Consider the following 22,493-nt stretch of genomic DNA (forward strand, 5'->3'; position numbering starts at 1 on the left):
GGCGTTCCCACGAGCTGATACAGACTTAGATCGCAAAGTAGAAATGTTGAAGAGGGGACTCAAATTTAAGAGAATCATCCGGAAGAATCAGCGTGAAAATAAGTGGGATACTGAAGTAGTGACGAATGATGAGGTAAGTTTGAAGTTCTTTAAGGCTGTAGATTCTGAGATAGTGAATACCACAATATGCAGGCCAATTGAAGAAGAATGAACATCACCAGGAAAAGGTAGTAACAGAAGTTTGACAGAGCTTACTTCGAAGAGTATTGTTTATCAAAATAAATACTTCATGTGATAGACAAAAGAAGAAAGTACAAAAGTGTTCACCGACGTATAGGAATACAGCAATGTAAGGCACTTTAAGCTAATATAATGCATTTACCATCGTAGCTGGATGTCCCAAAATTCCAGCCAGTTGATTGCCGTAGCTGCTGCTCGTTCAAATTTTTTCCAGGCATTCGTGAATTTTGTTTTTGGTCAGTCGTGCCAATGTGGCCAGTGTTCGTTTCGATGTTTCGCAGCCGCATTGATCATCATCGATCATTCTCCATTATGTACTATTCGTTTGCTCATCGTCTCGCCTGATTCACACACGGCTGAGGGAGCTCCACATTCCTCTTGGTGCGAGAACTATCGATTAACTTAATGCCTCCTACATCCAAGTTGGTGACAAGAATGAAAAGCAGAAGAATGGAAAATAAAATTGAGGATCTGTTAGATGGAGATCAGTTTGGAATTAGGAATGGTAAGGACACCAGAAAGGCAGTTCCGGAAGGATATTGGAAGCAAGGGAGGATTTGTCGACTTGAAAAAAGCGTTCGACAATGTAAAATGGTGCAAGGCGTTCGAAATTCTGAGATAAATAGGGATAAGCTGTAGGGAAAGACGGGTAAGACGAGGACCAAGAGGGAACAATAGGATTGGAAGACCAAGAACGAAATACTCCGATGAAGAATGGTACAGGAAATGGTTCCTTTCTGTCACCCCCACCATTCAGTGTCTACATAAAAGAAGTGATAACGGAACTAAAAGAAGCATCAGGACTGAGTTGGAAGTTCAGGCTAAAAGGATATCAATAATGAAATTCACTGGCGGCATTCCAAGTGAGGAATTGCAAGACTTACTGAAGGGAATTAAGAGTCTAATAACCCCAATATGTGGATTAAGAGTCAGCAGAAGAATCTCGAATATAATGAGGAGCAGCTCAAACAAGAATAGCGAGAAAATTAACAGCAACAATGGTGGTCAAAAAGTAGGAGAAACATTCCGCTACCTTGGTAACAAAATAACTCACAGCACAAGAGTCAAGGTGGTTACAGAATGGACACTAAAAAGTCAAAGAGAGCATTCCATGTCAAAAAAAGTTTACTAGTATCCAACGGTAGCCTTGATTTGAGGAGGAAATTTCTGAGGATCTACGTTTGGAGAACAGCATTGTATAGAAGGAAACTGTTGTGTTGGCTCTTACGAATGGAGGCCGAAATGCACGCGTTTTAGCTCACGCAGGCTGGCGTGAGGAGGGAAAAACTATACTGACGTGAGGTCTGGAACATGACAAAGAATGAGAATTCAGAAAGCAGACGTATTTAGTTTGATACTTTAATCCATTAATGATGAACGTCGCTCTTGACGGTACATGATTCACAATATTCTCTGTTAGTAACTAAATATGGCGCCTTGCTCGGGCGTAGCAAATGACGTAGCTGAAGGCTGTGCTAAACTGTCAAATGGTTCCAATGGCTCTGAGCACTATGGGACTCAACTGCTGAGGTCATTAGTCCCCTAGCACTTAGAACTAGTTAAACCTAACTAACCTGAGGACATCACAAAGAAAGATTGTGCAACATCTTTTATGCTCTTTTCTACCGTGTCTTGTGTAAGTTGCATGGTTGTCTGGTTCAAAGTTTTTCTGGCTGATGGTTTTTGTATTTTTTGTGATAGTTTGTCTATCATGAGAGGGCTGCATCCATTGTTTGAGGCTATGGTTTTAATGATACTGATTTCTTTTTCTTTCTTAACTGGTTCAAAAGGAATTTTGTGTAGGCAGTTCAGGATGGATCTAAAAATACAATCTTATGCTGGTTTGGATGACAAGATGAGCTGTTGATACTTACATCAGGGAATATTCGTTTCCTACAAATCTCAAAATGACGTTTATAGTTTTTGTTGGTGATTTTTACATCTAGGAAATTGATGCTATTGTTGGTCTCTTGTTCAACGGTGAATTTAATGTTTTTGTGCATGCTACTCAGTTTTGTTGCTAATGTGTCTATTTCCTCATTGGTACCATCAAAAAGTATAATTGGATCATTAACATATCTTTCGTAGTAAATGATTTTGCTGTTGATGTGACTGTTAGCTCCAAAAAATATCCGCTCTACGTGATTTATATAAATATCGGCTGACATCCCAGCTAGGCTGCTACTCATTGCCAACCCATCTTTCTGCCTGTATATTTTGTTACTGAAACTGAAGTAACTGTATAACAGTACCATGGTGAGTAGCTCAATGAGCTCACAGATCTCTGCCACACTTAGTAACATAATGAGGAAGTTAATAGCGTTAATGGTAGTAATAATGAGAGTATTTGGTATTTTGGTACTCTGCGATGGTCTTACTCGATTCAAGACGTTGAAATAGTGGAAATATCAAAATAGTTTCATATTGGGGCTAAAAAGGTTAAAATGCGTTTACATCCCGTTGACAACAGACTAGCTTAATTTCTGTGGCAGAAGCCAGTTGATAATTAACCAATCATTAAATAATTTTCACCGTGTCTAATTTGTAAGCTGAACGCATCATACGTTACAGCACAGTGATGAGCAAAGGAAATGTGAGATTCAGTGGTCTCGTCGATTCATCCTACTTACACAGTTACGAGAAATGGGATTCGATTTCCACTTCCGTCATGTACTTTAACAAACACGAGTAGATCTCCCTCTCGGCTAGAAATGCCAAGTGAAGAAAGCCAGGCTGTAAAGCAGTATCCGCATCATAGATATCACATCCCTTCGCTCCCTACTGGGGCAGAGCCGCTTTAGAAAGTGCCATAGTAGAGGTGGAAGGCACGGCAAATAGACACTCAGTCACCAGTGGGCCTCCCTACACAAGAAACTTCATGTGGTTTTCATCACAGGTGAACCAGACTTTCCGAAAGTTCTCCCAATAAACCGAAGCCGACCATTGACCTTACTTACCACAATCCTCACATGCCCGTTCCATTTCATATCACTTTACAACGTTACGTCCAGATATTCAAACGACTTGACTCTGTCAAGCATCAAGCAAGACACTACTAATTCTGTATCCGAACATAATGATTTGTTTTGGCTACTGAGCCACATTAACTTTCGTTTTTCTACGTTTAGAGCTAGCTGCCATTCATCACACAATCTATAAATTTTGTCTAAGTCATCGTGTGTCCTCCTAAGTCACTCAATTTACACACCTTTCAGAGCAACACAGCATCATCGCAAACAACTGCAGATTGCTTCCTGCCCTGTCCACCAGCTCATCTTCTGTATATACATGGAAATGAGAAACCAATCATTAGCACGGTTTCGAAAGAAACGCTGTACCAGGCGTCCAAATTTGCAAGCTGGGTCACCTAGCCGTCTTTCTTTTTCTTTGTGTAATTCATTACAAATTAGTTACCCAAAGTCTTATGTCTTTAGTGGCGAAAAGAATTATTACACTGAATTAAAATAAAAAGCCTACATCGTTACTGGTTCTACGCGTAGATACAGGAGTGTGCAGAACGTGAAAGAGATCAAATGCAGAGAAGAAAAGTATATAATTACTGTAATTTCGCCGTAAGAATCGTTAAAAATTAAATTTTGATATTTGTGTAGCAAAGGCATGAGATAAATGAAAACGAAAAAAATTTTCACTCGTACGTTTGTACACTGCGCAGAATGTGTCTCCTCAGTTAAAATGATGCAAAAAGTGCGCTATTTGGAGGAAGACAGTTCTCACACATAGACCAAAATCTCAGCCGCGTAGAATCTGCTCCAGAGTGAAGGTTTAAATTTCATAAAGTACGACTCCGAAACACATGATAAGTTCAGAATGGCTTTCACAGCTTCATTGTTACTTTTTCTTTGCGTCCAACTTGTCCTCATGAGCCTTCTACAAATACAGACTCGATAGCTTCTTAGCACTTTCCTTCCTTTTCAGCAGCGTCCAGCTTTCACAGCTATTCAAGAACACTCTCCGATGGGAAGTCTTGATAAACTGTTTTTCCTCTCTATGCTTAACTACTTGTTCACGAACAGTTAGCTATACTGAATGAAATCTGCCTTAGCTCTATCATTCTTTTTTTGATTTCCATGCTGCATCTGTTATCTCCGGTGATACAGGTACGTAAATAAAATATGTTTCTCAACTTCGTCTATATTATTTGTTAGAATTTTGATGTCAGTTCTCTTCCTTATCTTTTATTAAGTTACTATCATCATTTTCGTTCTTTGAATATTAATTTTACGTCCTGACTTTTTCTAATTTGCCAAAAACGTAGAAAATATGCTTCGAATATATTTTTGACTATCAGCTGTTAACGCAACATCATCTTCAGATCTTTTGTTATGAACGGGATTTCAGTTCATTTTAACTTCTAATATTTTTTTTCAGAAGATCTTACAGCTCTTTCGTTGAAAAGGTTAAGCAAATAAAGAAGCTGTGAATATCCTAGACTTACTCCGTTGTTGAATTTTCGTTAATATCTATCTTCAGACTTTGATTTTTTTTTTTTTTTTTTTTTTTTTTAATATGGTTTACTATCTTTCCAGTCTATGTGTGTATCTTTGACGGTTCTGAAAAGGTTTTTTCAGATACTTTCGTCAATTGCCTTTTCTAGATCAAGAAAGGCTGTAAAGTATTCCTTTTTCATTCTGACACTCTCGTTATCAATCTTCTGTTATGACGGCTTCCACGTTTTTTTATAACCAATTTATAAACATAGAGAAATGTAGGTATCGTCGCACAACCTGTTCAACACACTTTCTGAGGTGCTTGATACAGAGCATACAAGAATCAAGGCGAACTGGCCCTAGGCCTGTATTCCAGATGTCTCCACGAGTCAATAAAGTAACTATACTTCAGTGGCGTAACACAGTGAACAAGGACTGAAAAACAGTATTAAAGCCTATGCAATGTCGAAGCAGGCTGTGGGCCAATTACGTTTAGAAAACATTTGTAAAGACCTTCCGATCACTCCATTGAAAAGTAGTTACTGCAGTGCCCATCGTTCGGTATAAATACAGAGAGTAATGACTGCAACTTGTTTAAATCCAACGTGGTTATTAACGTGACTGTTTACTGAAGCGAGAGAGTTGTTTTGCTGAAAACACAGGAATGGTTATTGTTTTGTTTTTCCGCAGCCGGAAGAAAAGCACAATTAAAATTTTGTTACACGGAGTTAGCTTTTCGCTTCTTTATTTGCCGTTCGGTAATAATTAACTCTGAAAACATTTTAAAATAATATCAGCTTGCATATTCAATTTATTCCGAAAATTCTGTAGGTACCGTGCTGCAAGAACGGCTGGCTGCTCCGTTTTCCGTTATTCGTTTCGGCAAGACAGATTACGTGATATAACTCGCCTGAAGCCTTGCTTCTGCGTGTAGATGCGCTACGGCCTATCGGGTAAGAATAATACGTTTTTCACAAACATGTATCTTTTTAATTAGTGAAGAAAACAACATTCTGCTTTCAGAAAATTTTGTAATTATCAAATTTTGTAGCTCATTCACCACTGTTTCGCACATGTAAATCACTGTAATTTTAAGATCTTTAGCGGACTGAAACATTGATGTACTTACATTAGCTATTTTGGTATTTCAGGATGAGTATGTACTGACACCATCTGAGTTGCTTCATTGTCTTAAAAATTACGTTTCTACATCTAGTCTCTTCGTAACTAATTTTAGCTCGCATACCTGTATTTGTTCTGAACAAGCACATATAATACAGTTTCATTCGGTGTATAATACAGTTTCATTTGATGAGTGATTTAATTCAGGGATACGTAAAAGTGAAGATTTCTACTTTTCTGCTTGTTACAGAGAGAGGGTTTTATTTGTTACAGAGGGATGTGCTGTATGCAACGACTTTTCTGCACATCCTTTACTGCGAAAACATAGTATTTATTAGTTATGTGCAACACTGTGTTAAAATCACAGGATCGTCATTTAAATTCGGGAAGTGTTGTCTAGTGGTAAAGCAGGAGTCTGAAAACTGGAAGGTCACGGGCTCGAATCAGTTCGGACAACCTTCAGCCTAGGCGTCCCATCTCATCTATGCAAGTTGCCAGGAACAGCACATGGTTTGTATTCGACGTTAAACTGCCGGTCCTCTGCCTCACATTGGATAACTGCGTGACACGCAAGTCGTCGAAGTGTGGTCCAATTGAAGCACTTGCTCCCCGCCGTGGAGCCACGCGTGTGTATTAGTATAGTTATGTACTCACTACGATAATTCCTCTAACCAAGTATTCCATGAGAAATTTGTCTGTAGATCTATCCTCGAAGAAAAAATGTTCTCACTTTCACGTGACACTCTTATCACGTACCTATACCTGCAGGCACCGGTAGCCGAAATCGGTTTATTGACTACTATTATTTTGTATTCGAAATTTCGGTTTTTTTTCTCCATTGACAAAATGAAATAGTTGTTACGAACTGTCATTTACGCTTTCAAACGCATTCTTTATAAAACTGTACATATCGGAAGACAACACCTTATTGGAGTTACAGATGGAGCAATAGTTTCGATTGGGGAAGGATGACAAAATAATTCTACCACGTCTTTTTCGAGGGAATCTTTACTGACATTTATCATAAGCGATTTAAGGAAACGACAGAAACTTCAACGTAGCCGTGATGGATGTACAAGATCTACAGAATGAGTCCTCTGTAGGTGTGCAAGTTTTTCCTCATATCGTTGATCACTCTTTACTGTAATAAGTGACGAACAAATGTATGGGATTAGGAGCACTTCTCGATAGCTCTAGGATAACTCAGAATTTTGGAAATTTGCTTGCCGTACCACAAAAGTTCTACATCTACCGAAGAAATCCAGTTTCAATTCCGAACAGACCAGAAATAACCAGATCCAGCCTACATTGTCGGAAATAATGTAGCGTAAACTATGGGTAGGCCGACTTTCTTATTCTCGTCTAGTGGAACGGTCTTTGTACTTCCGTCGAAATCATTCAAATTGACGTGTTCTTCATATGCACAGCCTATCCTGAAGTGACGTGCAATATTCTTCGGCTGAAAATAGCAGTAAATGGAAACCTGCACTATACGTGTCAATAGGGTGCAATGATTTAACTGTCTTATACCTGTAAAACTGTTCATTTCATTAGGTCTTTCTGTAACTAGTAAAGTCAGTTTGAGTATTCTGTAATATAATTTTCGCATAGCAATCCGTTCTAGTAAACATTTCCAGAAATGTAACTATGAAAACAATCGCAGTTTATACTATATTTTTCCTCACATTTAGAGCACTCTCCCTTAGTAGCCAGCTTAAAAGTTGAACTCACGACCAGTTCGTCGAACTAACAAACTTTTGTGAGTTAATAACCAGATGGTATCAACATCAACGTTTAATGGTTTTGAATGCTCGATCAGCTACTTCGTAGTACATCATGTTGGAAGAATCTGAAAGTTCACGGTTAAGACTGCACATCACGCCGTGCTGAATGCACATCGATCGCAGGAAAGTCTTGGTTTTCACTAAAAAGTTAGAAAATTCCGTAGGTATCGTCCATGATTAACCACAAACTTTTACAGGTTAAGGCAATTCATTAAAATTCAATTATTGCACAATCTTAGCAAATTAATTAGAGCTCCTGGCTACAAGTTCTCGCATCACAAAAGCTGGCCTCGAGCTCCCTGGGACGAAAGCACGAAATCATTTCCAGTGCCAAAGAGCACGAAAGATTTCTTCTCTGTTTGGCTGAATAACATCGCAGCCATTTAGTTATTAACTATCTATACGTTGCTTACCAGCTATTGATTAACTAAGTATTGTCAGTTTCGACGATTCATATTCCACATACATACCACATTCATCTCTTTATTGACTCAGGGAAATCTAGAAACAAAAATAACATCGTCCAACATGCCTATAGCTTTGATTGACTAAACGGCCAGTTCACATGTTACGTGGTGTGGGAGCACAAAGACAACCGCTAGGCTAGGTGCGGACACGCCAACCGGTCTAGCACTGTTATACGCGCCTGCACACAGAGAATATAAATTACACCTGTAATTAAAATCCAGCAGTGTCACTATGAGCAGAAAACTGCGCATGCTGCAGTTGCTCTGGAAAGTTTTTCACAAGATTTTAAAGGAACAGTGGAGTAGAAAAAAATCATTTCGCTTATTGTAGTTTTATTCGTCAGCTTCAAGGTGAAGCGCCTATGTCATGGTCATTGTTATTGTAACGTTTTGACGTTAAATAAGACGATTCATGAAATTCTAATAGACTGCAATGAAAAGTAGGAGTCGCTATGAGTTTATGTTTAGTATATTTTAGATCATACATTGATGCAGATGAAAAGTATCTAACATACTGAACATTTCTTTAAGCTAGGGAGGAAATCAAAACCCAGTCTCGAGTAAATGATTTATATGTAGCGCATTCATTTCTGACCATGTGCGCTAATAACAGCAAGAATTAAATATTAACAACATCCATTTTATCTCTTACACAGTTCGATATACTGAAAAAGTTTTCTGGCAAAGTTAGCAAGCAAAGAAAAGACTGCTTTACCACACGATTAACATTTCTTTGCCACATGATTAACACGCAGGACTTAATTATGCAATATGCGAATATCTATAGACTTCCTCACTGGAATAGGGACATTTTTAATGGTCACAAGTAGCTATTGAAATGGAAATTGGTGTGGTTACGGAATACCAAAAGGAAAAAAAATCAGACTTTTATTTATATACTGAGAATGTGTTTATTCGTGATCTATGAGCGGTTGACTTGACTTGTCCTCTATTCCTAGTTTAATAAACGATTGTCGTATTAGTGAAGTGATGTTGTTGAACGTTCTCCGTGTTTACTAAATACAAAACTAAATTTGAAAATGACAATAGGAGAAATATAGATGTTAACCAAAATACGACGCCAATAAAACTTCTCTGATGGAAAGAAGGTTAGCAAGTGTGAACAAATAAATCGCTCCTTCTGTTGTAATTTCTGCAGAAGCCTCTAACTCACTGTATATTTGATAAACAATTGTAGGAAATGAAAGTGGCAGGATTTTATTTCCATACCCATACTGCAATGAATTGAGAAATATGAAATCGATTCCCAGCACTCAGTTCACCATCTCTCTGCACCTTTTTTTTTGTTTTTTTTTGGCCGTGAGGGGGTGGGGGGGGAGGGAGGGGGGTTCATCAGTCTTCTGACTCGTTTTATGCGGAACGCCACGAATTCCTCTCCTATCCCAACCTCTTCATCTCAGAGTAGCACTTGCAACCTACGTCCTGAGTTATTTGCTCGCTGTATTCCAATCTCTGTCTTCCTCTACAGTTTTTTCCCTTTACTGCTTCCTCTAATACCACGGAGGTCTTAACAGATGTCTTATCATCCTGTCCCTTCTCCTTGTCAGTGTTTCCACATATCCCTTTCGTTTCCGATTCTGCGCAGAACCTCCTCATTCGTTACTTTATCAGTCTAACTAATTTTCATCAGTCTGTAACACCACATCTCGAATGCTTTGACTCTCTTCTGTTCCGGTTTTCCCACAGTCCATGTTTCCTACTATACAACGTTGTGCTCCAGACGTACATTCTCAGAAATTTCTTCCTCAAATTGAGGCCTGTGTTTGATACCAATAGACTTCTCTTTCCCTGGAATGTTCTTACTGCCAGTACTACTCTGCTTTTGGTGTCTTCCTTGCTCCGTCCGTCTTTGGTTATTTTGCTACCTAGGTAACAGTATATCTTAACTTCATCTACTTCGTGGCCATCAGTCCTGACGTTAAGTTTCTAGATGTTCTCATTTCTGCTAATTATCATTACTTTAGTCTTGCTCCGATTTACTCACAGTCCATATTCTGTACTCATTATTCTATTTATACCGTTCAGCATATCACAGAATTCTTCTTCACTTTCACTCAGAATAGCAATATCGTCAGTGAATCGTATCATTGATATCATTTCGTCATGAATTTTAATTCCACTAGTTAACCTTTCTTTTACTTCCATCACTGCTTCTTCAAAAAATGTTTCAAATGGCTCTGAGCGCTATGGGACTTAACATCTGTGCTCATCAGTCCCCTAGAACTTAGAAATACTTAAACCTAACTAACCTAAGGACATCACACACATCCATGCCCGAGGCAGGATCGAACCTGCGACCGTAGAGGTCACGCGGTTCCAGACTGAAGCGCCTAGAACCGCACGGCCACACCGGCCAGCACTGCTTTTTCGATGTACAGATTGAAAGTAGGGCTGGAGAGGGGGGGGGGGGGACGGAAGACTACATCACTGTCTTAAACCCTTTTTATCCGAGTGCCTCGTTCTTGGCCGTCTACTCTTCTTATTCCCTCTTGGCTCTTGGACGTATTGTGTATTACCCGTCTCTCCATATTTTTCTCAGAATTTCCACACCTTTTACCATTTTACATTGTAGAACGCTATCTCGAGGTCGACAAATCCTATGAACGTGTCTTGATTTTTCTTTATCTTGCTTCCATTATCAACGCGCAACGTCAGAACCGCCTCTGCTTCTGTCTCCATTAAAAGTTAATTCCTGATTTCTTTCAGCTTATATATGTTTTGATCTGTTTTCATCTTGATGAGTTGTGGCAAGCGGGTCGTGAAAGGAATTAACTGTTTTTTAACACACAGAACTATGCTCCCTTTCGGGTCTGAGATAGTTCTTTTTGAGCCAGTATATTTCGTACCTCTGAAGTTGAGATCACTCTGACGACTTGCAGAATCCTATCAAGGGGAAAGCGGCTTACCGATGTCTTCCACGAAATGAAAGATACTTAAGGTGGATACATTTATTCCTTCTCTCATAGAACTGTCGTGGCCCAACATAATGAGGAATAGGAAACTCGATATTTTTATTAAAACTCATTGACATTATCACAGGCAAAATCAAGTCATGACAGAGACAGAGGTGGAAACAGAAAGCTTCGCAAGTGGGACTGCTCTTCGACACGTCATGACACTGTCTGCCCTGTGCGAATACGAGTTCAGCAAAAGGAAGACGCCACAGAAAACCAAAGGATGCGAAACAAGCTAGTAATTCACGGAGCAACGGCACGTAGCGACGAACTGACACAGCAGTTAACAGCCTCTTAAGTGAATTTCTACATCTACATCTACATTTATACTCCGCAAGCCACCCAACGGTGTGTGGCGGAGGGCACTTTACGTGCCACTGTCATTACCTCCCTTTCCTGGCCCACTCGCTTATGGTTCGCGGGAAGAACGACAGCCGGAAAGCCTCCGTGCGCGCTCGAATCTCTCTAATTTTACATTCGTGATCTCCTCGGGAGGTATAAATAGGGGGAAGCAATATATCCAGAAACGCACCCTCTCGAAGCCTGGACAGCAAGCTACACCGCGACGCAGGGCGCCTCTGTTGCAGAGTCAGCCAATTGAGTTTGCTAAACATCTCCGTAACACTATCACGCTTACCAAATACCCCTGTGACGAAACGCGCCGCTCTTCTTTGGATCTTCTGTATCTCCTCCGTCAACCCAACTTGGTACGGATCCCACACTGATGAGCAATATTCAAGTACAGGGCGAACGAGTGTTTTGTAAGCCACCTCCTTTGTTGATGGACTACATTTTCTAAGAACTCTTCCAATGAATCTCAACCTGGCACCTGCCTTACCAACATTTAATTTTATATGATCATTCCACTTCAAATCGTTCCGCACGCATACTCCCAGATATTATACAGAAGTAACTGCTACCAGTGTTTGTTCCGCTATCATATAATCATACAATAAAGGATCCTTCTTTCTATGTATTCGCAATAAATTACATTTGTCTATGTTAAGGGTCAGTTGCCACTCCCTGCACCAAGTACCTATCCGCTGCAGATCTTCCTGCATTTCGCTGCAATTTTCTAATGCTGCAACTTCTCTGTATACTACAGCATCATCCGCGAAATGCCGCATGGATGGCTCTGAGCACTATGGGACTTAACATCTATGGTCATCAGTCCCCTAGAACTTAGAACTACTTAAACCTAACGAACCTAAGGACATCACACACATTCATGCCCGAGGTAGGATTCGAACCTGCGACCGTAGCAGTCGCGCGGCTCCGGACTGAGCGCCTAGAACCGCTAGACCACCGCGGCCAGCAAAGCCACATGGAACTTCCGACAGTGTCTACTAGGTCATTTATATACATTGTGAAAAGCAGAATAAGGAGGACATATGCCGTTAATACGATCCGAGCGTCACGTCACAACCAGACCCCAGCTTTACGTACCTCAGAGCTCCAGCTCTCGTCATGAGCTTTTCATTGGGACCAATTGTATTCACGGCAACGGCCTTGCCGCAGTGGATACACCAGTTCCCGTCAGATCACCGAAGTTAAGCGCTGTCGGGCGTGGCCGGCACTTGGATAGGTGACCATCCGGACTGCCATGCACTGTTACCATTTTTCGGGGTGCACTCAGCCTCGTGGTGCCAATTGAGGAGCTACTCGACCGAATAGTAGCGGCTCCGATCAAAATAAAACCATCATAACGACCGGGAGAGCAGTGTGCTGACCACATGCCCCTCCTATCTGCATCCTCAGCTGAGGATGACGCGGCAGTCGGATGGTCCCGATAGACCTCTTGTGGCTTGAAGACGGAGTGGTATATAATTGCATTCACAGTGATAGCAAACGACTCTATGATTACGAAACAGTACTGCATCTATGTCCTAGATGCTCTAGCACAGTCTATGAGCTAGCTCAAGATGCACTCTACATGATGGTCCTCACCTCATGAACTTCCTGCTTTTTACTGCCTACCACTTACTGATTTTGAAACCGACTGACAACACCACATCGCAGTGTGTTGACAACACTGAACTCCTACGTAGAAGCCAACAACAGGGCCCTTGGAGGTTCCACATTTCTGTTCAACACAAAGGCGCCTTTGTGTGCTGAAATCTACCAGGCCGGCAGGGAGGAGATCAACTGACCACACACAGCTGATACGTGTCATCGTAGAATTCAGAGTAGAGCTGAGAACACTCCAGCAGCCAGCATGAGACCACTCTGCGCTGGGCAGCGGCACCGATGCTCGCCGGCAGCCCCCGCTGCGCCACGTCGCCAACACCTCGCCTGGGCATGGAGCTGGTGAGCCGGCTTGACAGATGTCTGTCAGATTCCAACAAACAGCCGAATGAAGTATCAGCGCAAGAACGACGACTTGTAAACACTGTGAATAACTGGCTTAGCTCTAACACTGTTTTACCAGTGCCGAAGACGCTTCACAGGTTCCCAACAGCTACCCTGACTTCACGCGGAGATGTCTCCACTTGGCCCTTCTGTAGAGTAAAACAGACGGTGTGCTATTTAGTGTGATTGTTTTGAATATTTCTCAGATCATAGAGGTGTAAAAAGATAACAGATTTGTAAATTTCAGAACCAGCTGATCATTATTAAAAACACACTAACTTGCTGGATCCCCCTGAGATTGTGACAGAGGGAAAGATTTATTTTCGCCTAACTTGTCAACCTACTTTTACTTCTATAAAAGTGCCGTTGGTGGCGAATTTTGAATAACACCACATTTCTCTTGCTGCCATGTTAAAATTTACCAGAATACAGTACAGTTTACACAATGTCACAATGGTGGTGCAGTTGCAATTGCTATGGAATCGTGTACCAGCGGTTTTTTAAATGCAAAACTGAGTATAAGACATGTCAATAGCTCATGACTTATGAAAACGTACATCCTCTTCCCACTAGCTACATTTCACATGCCGAAACGTTGCATGGGGGCTTAATTATATATAATGCAAATATTTTTGGTAACTGTATGTCCGATTACGCTGTGTCTCGTAAACGGTTGGCTCTGACTAGTATTATTACGCTATCTGACTGCAAAGAACAACAACAAAGAATGAAATGAAATTTTCGTTAACACAGTTAATTAATTAAGTCCCCAGCAACTATAAAACCTACTAAACCAAAGCACAAGTGTAGTTGTTCTGTGTGTGGGAGTGTGACTCACCGTACACATCTGGCACGGCTCTTCTTCAACAAGACAAGAAATTTTAAATACCATTTATACTGAAGTAACTAAAAAATAGAAATACTATAATTGCGTAAGGAAAGCAGAACTACACTCTAATACAAGAACACAAGCCAGATGCTTTGTTGACTGAACCTGTAATGACGCATTATTCAGGATATTGAAATTATGAGAAAAAAAAGAAAAGTAGTTTGTTACCTTAATTTATATTGATGAAAATCACTCTAATCCTTACAATATATCTCCACATCGACTCTCCACTACCACACCTCAACAAGACTCTTGAGTATCACATCTCAGCAAGCACTGCCTACTAGCACATATCAACAAACACTCTCTGCTACGAGTTCTTAACAAGTACTGACTGCTACGAGTTCTTAACAGGCACTGACAACTACGAGCTCTCCCCAAGCACTCCATGGAGGCGGCTGAATAATACTCTTTGGCGCAATCTCTGGCGCTGTGGCTCAGTGTAGCCACCTTTCATATGCTCCTCCTCCACGGGCCAGAATTTGATGGTATTTTTGCCAGCATTGGTGGTGAAAATACCACCAAATTCGTCCAGAAAAATACAGACAAAAATAAAAGATAATATTAATACCTAAATATCACATAATTAGTTAAAATTTTGGCTTTGCACTGACCTTTCAATAACCTACTATATAAAATACAGTAGGCAATACAAATTCTTTCATACATGTGGCTTTACATAATAGTTTACACAATACACAAAAAAATCAGTTTATACAAATGTTCACATAAAATACTTTTAATTATTCAAAAAAAAAAAAACAAATAGTTGATAATTCCAGCCCAGCAATGGTCAACAGGTGCAAACATCAACAAGTGACATCATTTTAGTAAAAGCAGTTCCATCTGTGGCACCCAGTAGTGTTGACCGGGTACACACAGCAACAAGTCACATTATTTCAGTAAAAAACAGTCCATCAGTGGCACCCAGTAATGTTGAGCAGGTACACACAGCAACAGGGGACATTATTTCAGTAGAAGCAGTTCATCAGTGGCACCCAGTAGTGTTGAGCAGGTACACACAGCAACAAGTGACATTATTTCAGTAGAAGCAGTTCATCAGTGGCACCCAGTAAAGTTGAGCAGGTACACACAGCAACAAGTGACATTATTTCAGTAAAAAACAGTCCATCAGTGGCACCCAGTAATGTTGAGCAGGTGCAGACACCGACAAGTGACATGATTTCCATAGAAGTAGCTCCATCTGTGCACCCAGTAATGTTGAGCAGGTGCAGACACCAACAAGTGACATTATTTCAGTAGAAGCAGTTCCATCTGTGGCACCCAGCAATGTTGAGCAGGTACACACAGCAACAAGTGACATTATTTCAGTAGAAGCAGTTCATCAGTGGCACCCAGTAGTGTTGAGCAGGTACACACAGCAACAAGTGACATTATTTCAGTAGAAGCAGTTCCATCTGTGGCACCCAGCAATGTTGAGTAGGTCCAGAGAGCAGTCCATAATATTCACTATCACTGATCACACTGTTCATCAGAGTTTATTAGCAGAAATTAAACATGTCCTAGTGGCACCAATCATGTAGAAAAAGTACAAGTAACAGTCCGCAATATTCACTATCACTGATCACACTGTTCATCAGAAGAAATTAATCATTCCTAAGTGGCACCCTTTATGTTGTAAAGTGCAGGTAACAGTTCATAATATTCACCATCACTAATCAGACAGTTCAAGCATGAACAATAGTTTGAATACACATACAAATGCTTTTACAATGCTCTTAGACTAAGCATACAAATTCTAATAAACACACAAATGATATCAGATAATTGTCATATTAACTATTACAAATACTCAAATATCAGTAAACCTACAATATTTATGGGTGTCAGTGCAAGCCACTACAAACAAATAAAATAATATTTAGGAGATAGGTTGAGACTAATTATTTGGGATTAGGAAAGGAAAACACACAAAACACACTCACTCATCTTTCATCCACATTAAGTACTACTGTGTTATTGAATAGTGTTAACTGTGTAAATGCAATTCTGTCAAAATTTGATGTTCATCATGTGTATCAAGTAGTAGTGGCAGCAGTGTATAACAGTCAATAATAGTTAAGTCAACGTCATAGTCATCATGCCAAGACCAATGTTTGCCAAGCCAGATCAACATATACGGTTGCTGAACAACTGTCAGTGTGCCAAGATATGCAAATACTTCCTCTCTTCAAAAAAAAAAGTATATACTGCTTAGTGATTTAACAAAGTGTGTGTATAGACTATCTTCCTTCTACTTTAGTGTTCTAGTCTGCTATCTTCATCCTCCTTGTTCCATATAGACAAACAAAAAAAAAAAATTATGCTCCTCACTTACTTTACCTCTTATACACCAAAACTCCAATAATCATCAGCATCACATAATCTCAATACTTCAATAATACCTCTTACATCGATACATATAAATCTTATCATCAATATCATTTACCTTACCTCTTGTCCACAAAAACTCCAATAATCATCTACTTCATATAATCTCAATAATACCTCAATAATACCTCTTCAATACGTCGATACATATAAACCTTATTACCAATATCAATTCACTTCCATAACAACTCTTTCTTCTAGTCAGTCTCCTCGAACAAGTACAGATAAAATCCTAATGCAAACCTCATCATCCCATACAATCCGAAGACACACTGTCAACACACAACCTCTGTGTAATCCATCTGAACCAAATCTTCTGCTCATTATGAATTATAAACAAAAGAAATGCATACATGACCTCTAACAGACTTAGTTCGAATAACTCTCAGTAATTAATTACGATTACGGAGTGCGAATGATCATAATATTTCACAGTGTGTACACCATTTCAAGAATTATGGCAAACAGAAGCAAACATGTGGAGTATTTCTTGTGTCAAGTGTCACTTCCTATTTCAATTGCTCACGAAAAATGCAGTGTAATAACTGTCAATGGTCTAAACCTAGTTTTGGTATGCCATGTCGTTAGCTTCCTTCCTATTAGCATACATTTATACAGCTTCCATAAAACCTCAGCTCATGTGACTTCTATGAAGTTTCTTGTACTAATGTCGTTTGTCGAATTATAGCAGCTCATTTTCTTATCTTAAAAATATAAGGCACTTAGCGTAAGCAAAACAAGCAATAGCGAGTAAATATACCAGTAGAGAACAGAATGTCAACAAGTGGATGCAGCACAATCCTTACAACGAGGCTCTGCCAAGCGAACAATCTATAATTAATCCAATAGTGTGACCTAAACTCTCTGTTTGTACACAGTATATCAGCATTTCTATACACCAAATTAAAGAGTAGTTATGACAACAACAGATATGTATAAATATGCAATCCATATGCATAGCAGCAAACAGGTCATTAGCATCATATCAGCATAAGCAAATAAGTGTTCATATGTAATCTTAATAAGTAAACATGAAGGCGCAAGCAGATAAATCACAAAGTATAACTTACATATCTAACCACATCAGCACAATTAATCAGGTGACAATTATAATTTAAATAAATAAGCACAGCAGGCACATAATTAAAAAATATGACATCAGTGAAAAAGCAGTGCAGCCAAGCGATGCATAATATATACAAATAACAACCCTGTTCATTAATAATCATTGTCAAAATCAGTTAACGTACGCAAGCACGTCGCTTCACAAGTAGTTTCATAGAACATAAAATTTAGCACAAACTATAAATCACGTAATCGCGAGCAGCAAATTACGTCTAAAGTACGTACCTAAGTGGAAATATGTTACCTGAAAAATGAACTCAATTAATAGTTACCTTTTTAGTTTATTAGTTTCCTCTTGGAAATTACATTCCTTCTGAAATTTTCTCGATAGCAAGTCGTCTTAACGTCGGACACGCACAGAATTTACCTGAAGTTCTTAAATATTTTATAGAACCGTATCCTGAAAAATACTGAATGTTAATAACATAATTCATCAAGCCACTATAGCTTTATACTGAATTTAATCGGAGAAATTAAACTGTGTATTTGTTTACGGCTGTCAGTGCATTCGCACTGAGCGCTCGATTAGCTGTAGGCGCGTGACGTAGGAAGTAATTGTTTGCGGTCAACGACTGCCTTGTGCTGCGCGCAGACTTGACTGTTGCTTTGAGTATGTGCCGCCGCCAAAACACAGCGCGGTATCCTTGTACTCTCCGCATGTTTACGTGTAGCTGTTAGTTTCTCACAAGTATGTCATTCTACAAAAATTTTTCAAAAGTATATCATTCCACAAAAATTTTAACGTTAGATATATGATGTATTCCCTTAGAGCGTCGTGATTTAAGAGTTTCTACTTCGACAGCGTTATCATGAATAATTTTGCGAATTCTATATGGACCGTTATAAAGCAGAAAAAATTTGCGACACAAGCCCTTTCCTTTGTGCGACAAACGATGAGACTTAGTTAACACCTTTTGGCCAACTGAAAAAGTTTTTAAACGAGCAGGACGCTTAGCTGATTTCTCTCTTCTAGCAGCCGCAGATGCAATATTTTGCAGAGCCAGGTTCACAACTTCAGAATGCCGCAGGTTCCGTGAAGGCGGAAAAGGAACGATTTCAGATATGCGATTTGTCGGTGCTTTGTTTTTTAATATCAGTATAGGCGGTAAAGAAGTTGAGTCATTAGGAAGTTCATTCAGAATGTTTTGAAAAATATGAAGATACTGATCCCACGTTCTGTGATTCTGATGACAATAAAGACGACACAATTTATTGATTTCCTTCATCCATCTCTCTGAAGCGTTAGATTGAGGGTGAAAAAGTGAAATGAAGATTGGTTTAATTTTACGAAGCCAAATTTTAGAACGAAACTGTGATCCATTATCTGATATAACCTTATCAACATGACCCACTTCTTTAAGAAAATTTTTGATGAAAGCGTTAGATACTGAACGAGCTGTTGCTTTGCGTAATGGTGTAAAACACACATATTTTGATGTCAACTCCACTGCTACGAAAATGTACGCAAAACCATTAGTAGAACGAACCACTGGACCGAACAAATCGACTGCAGCCATCTCCTTTAATTTCGCTGGAATGATAGGAAACAACAGTGCTCTGTGAGAAATTGTTGGCGGCTTAGCCTTTTGACATAATTTGCATTTGGCCAGAACAGATCGAATACGTTTTTCCATATTACTGAAGTAGCAATTTTCTCGTAATTTATGAAAGCATTTTCTGGGACCAAAGTGTGCATAACCGAAATGCGTATACCAAATCAGCTTATTAACCCGCTCATCAGGAATACAAACTAACCAAACAGAGTTGTCGAGCGATTTTCGTTTAAAAAGAATGTCATTGCGAACTAAATAATGCTGTCTAATCGCTACGCTTTCCTTTCTCCTCCACTTCTCCTTAATGTCCTTCCAGATTGGATCCTTATTTTGCTCCTTAGCGATGTCCTGGAGCGAAGACGAAATAAAGTTCTCAAATGCAACACCTTGAATATACATCAAACAATAATTGTTTTCTGTGCAGTCCTCTTCAGCACTTTGTTTCAAACCCACATGTGCACGTGATAAGGCATCAGCAACAATATTTGAAGAACCGTGTATGTAAACAATACTAAAGTCAAATTCCTGTAGGTACAACGCCCATCGTGACAATCTGCCATGAGTTAATTTTGTCGACATAAGATATTCCAGAGCTCGATGATCGGTGTTAACCCTAGTATGTCTGCCAAACAAAAATGTCCGAAATTTTGTGAAAGCCCAAACAACAGCCAAAGCTTCAAGTTCCGTAATCGAATAATTCTTTTCTGATTTAGAAAGAACACGACTTCCAAATGCAATAGTTTTCTGTACTACAACGCCGTCTTCTTCTATCTCTTGAAATAAGTGTGCCCTAGACCTTTGTATGATGAGTCCGTTGCCAAACAAAAATCTTTAGATAGATCCGGATGTGAAAGAAGTGGAGCAGCAACTAAAGCATCACGAAGCTGTTCAAATTCTCACTGAGCTTCCTCATCCCAACACCAATTAGATTTCTTTCCAGATAGTTCACATAAACGAGGTGTGGCCAAATTGTCCAATCTAACAAAGCGTCTAAGAAAATTACAGACACCAAGGAAACTACGAACATCACGTTTTGTGGTAGGAACAGCATAGTTACGAATAGCGTCTAATTTCTCTGGATCAGGAAGAATACCTTCTGTAGAAATAATGTGACCGAGAAATTTCACCTGAGAACGACCAAATTCAGATTTTTCCAAGTTCACTGTAACGCCAACTCGTGCAAAAATACGTAATAATGAATCCAAAATTTTGTTATGCTCACTCCAAGAACGTTTAGCAATAAGAATATCGTCAACATATGAAGTAATGTTGTCACGAAGATAAACAGGTAAAATTTCGTTTAAGCTACGAATGAATGCTGCCGAAGATACAGTAAGACCAAACGGTAATTTCCGAAACTGGTAACAGTTACCAAAGGCTAAAAAAGCAGTGTATTTTCTACAATCAGGGTGGAGTTCTATTTGCCAAAAACTTGCGCGCATATCAATCGTGGATAAAACTTTAATTCCATGGAAATGTTGAAGAAGTTCATCTAAATTTTGTGGGCGGTCAGTTTCAGGAATGATGATATTATTTATCTGTCTGGAATCCAGAACCAAACGAATTGACCCATCCTTTTTAAGAACAACGTGTAATGGGCTAGTATAAGGACTGACTGCAGGCTCAATAATGCCCTGATCTAACATATACTGAAGTTCATTCTTAACCTTGTCTCTGTAAGCCAAAGGAACAGCGTACGTTTTCCCGCGAAATGGCGTGTGTTCTTTTACTTTAAATAAATATTGTAAGCCTTGTATAGTTCCTGTGTGATGACTAAATACTGTAGCATGTGAAGTCAAAATGTGGTGCAGCTCTTCTCTTGCAACGTCATCTGGCACTTCAGCTTTCTTAACCTTTTCATTAATTAATTCTTCACTATTAATTATATCATCCATCGCGTCTCTGTATCTATTGTCATTGTCATGAATAAACACACTGTCATCATAATGCTCAACGAAAACATCAGAAGTAAGAAACCTTAAACATTTTGTATTTGACTCAGATCTTGTTAAACACTCGAAAAATTTCAAACTTTTCGTCATTCCGGCAACAGTCAAATTCACACTTTCTTCTTTAAAGTTCAAAATTGCCTTATGTGCGTTAAGAAACTCCATACCTAATACACTCCTGGAAATTGAAATAAGAACACCGTGAATTCATTGTCCCAGGAAGGGGAAACTTTATTGACACATTCCTGGGGTCAGATACATCACATGATCACACTGACAGAACCACAGGCACATAGACACAGGCAACAGAGCATGCCCAATGTCGGCACTAGTACGGTGTATATCCACCTTTCGCAGCAATGCAGGCTGCTATTCTCCCATGGAGACGATCGTAGACATGCTGGATGTAGTCCTGTGGAACGGCTTGCCATGCCATTTCCACCTGGCGCCTCAGTTGGACCAGCGTTCGTGCTGGACGTGCAGACCGCGTGAGACGACGCTTCATCCAGTCCCAAACATGCTCAATGGGGGACAGATCCGGAGATCTTGCTGGCCATGGTAGTTGACTTACACCTTCTAGAGCACGTTGGGTGGCACAGGATACATGTGGACGTGCATTGTCCTGTTGGAACAGCAAGTTCCCTTGCCGGTCTAGGAATGGTAGAACGATGGGTTCGATGACGGTTTGGATGTACCGTGCACTATTCAGTGTCCCCTCGACGATCACCAGTGGTGTACGGCCAGTGTAGGAGATCGCTCCCCACACCATGATGCCGGGTGTTGGCCCTGTGTGCCTCGGTCGTATGCAGTCCTGATTGTGGCGCTCACCTGCAGGGCGCCAAACACGCATACGACCATCATTGGCACCAAGGCAGAAGCGACTCTCATCGCTGAAGACGACACGTCTCCATTCGTCCCTCCATTCACGCGTGTCGCGACACCACTGGAGGCGGGCTGCACGATGTTGGGGCGTGAGCGGAAGACGGCCTAACGGTGTGCGGGACCGTAGCCCAGCTTCATGGAGACGGTTGCGAATGGTCCTTGCCGATACCCCAGGAGCAACAGTGTCCCTAATTTGCTGGGAAGTGGCGTTGCGGTGGCCTACGGCACTGCGTAGGATCCTACGGTCTTGGCGTGCATCCGTGCGTCGCTGCGGTCCGGTCCCAGGTCGACGGGCACGTGCACCTTCCGCCGACCACTG

The sequence above is a fragment of the Schistocerca serialis genome, chromosome 6 (assembly GCF_023864345.2).
Source record: "Schistocerca serialis cubense isolate TAMUIC-IGC-003099 chromosome 6, iqSchSeri2.2, whole genome shotgun sequence".
Lineage (NCBI taxonomy): Eukaryota > Metazoa > Arthropoda > Insecta > Orthoptera > Acrididae > Schistocerca > Schistocerca serialis.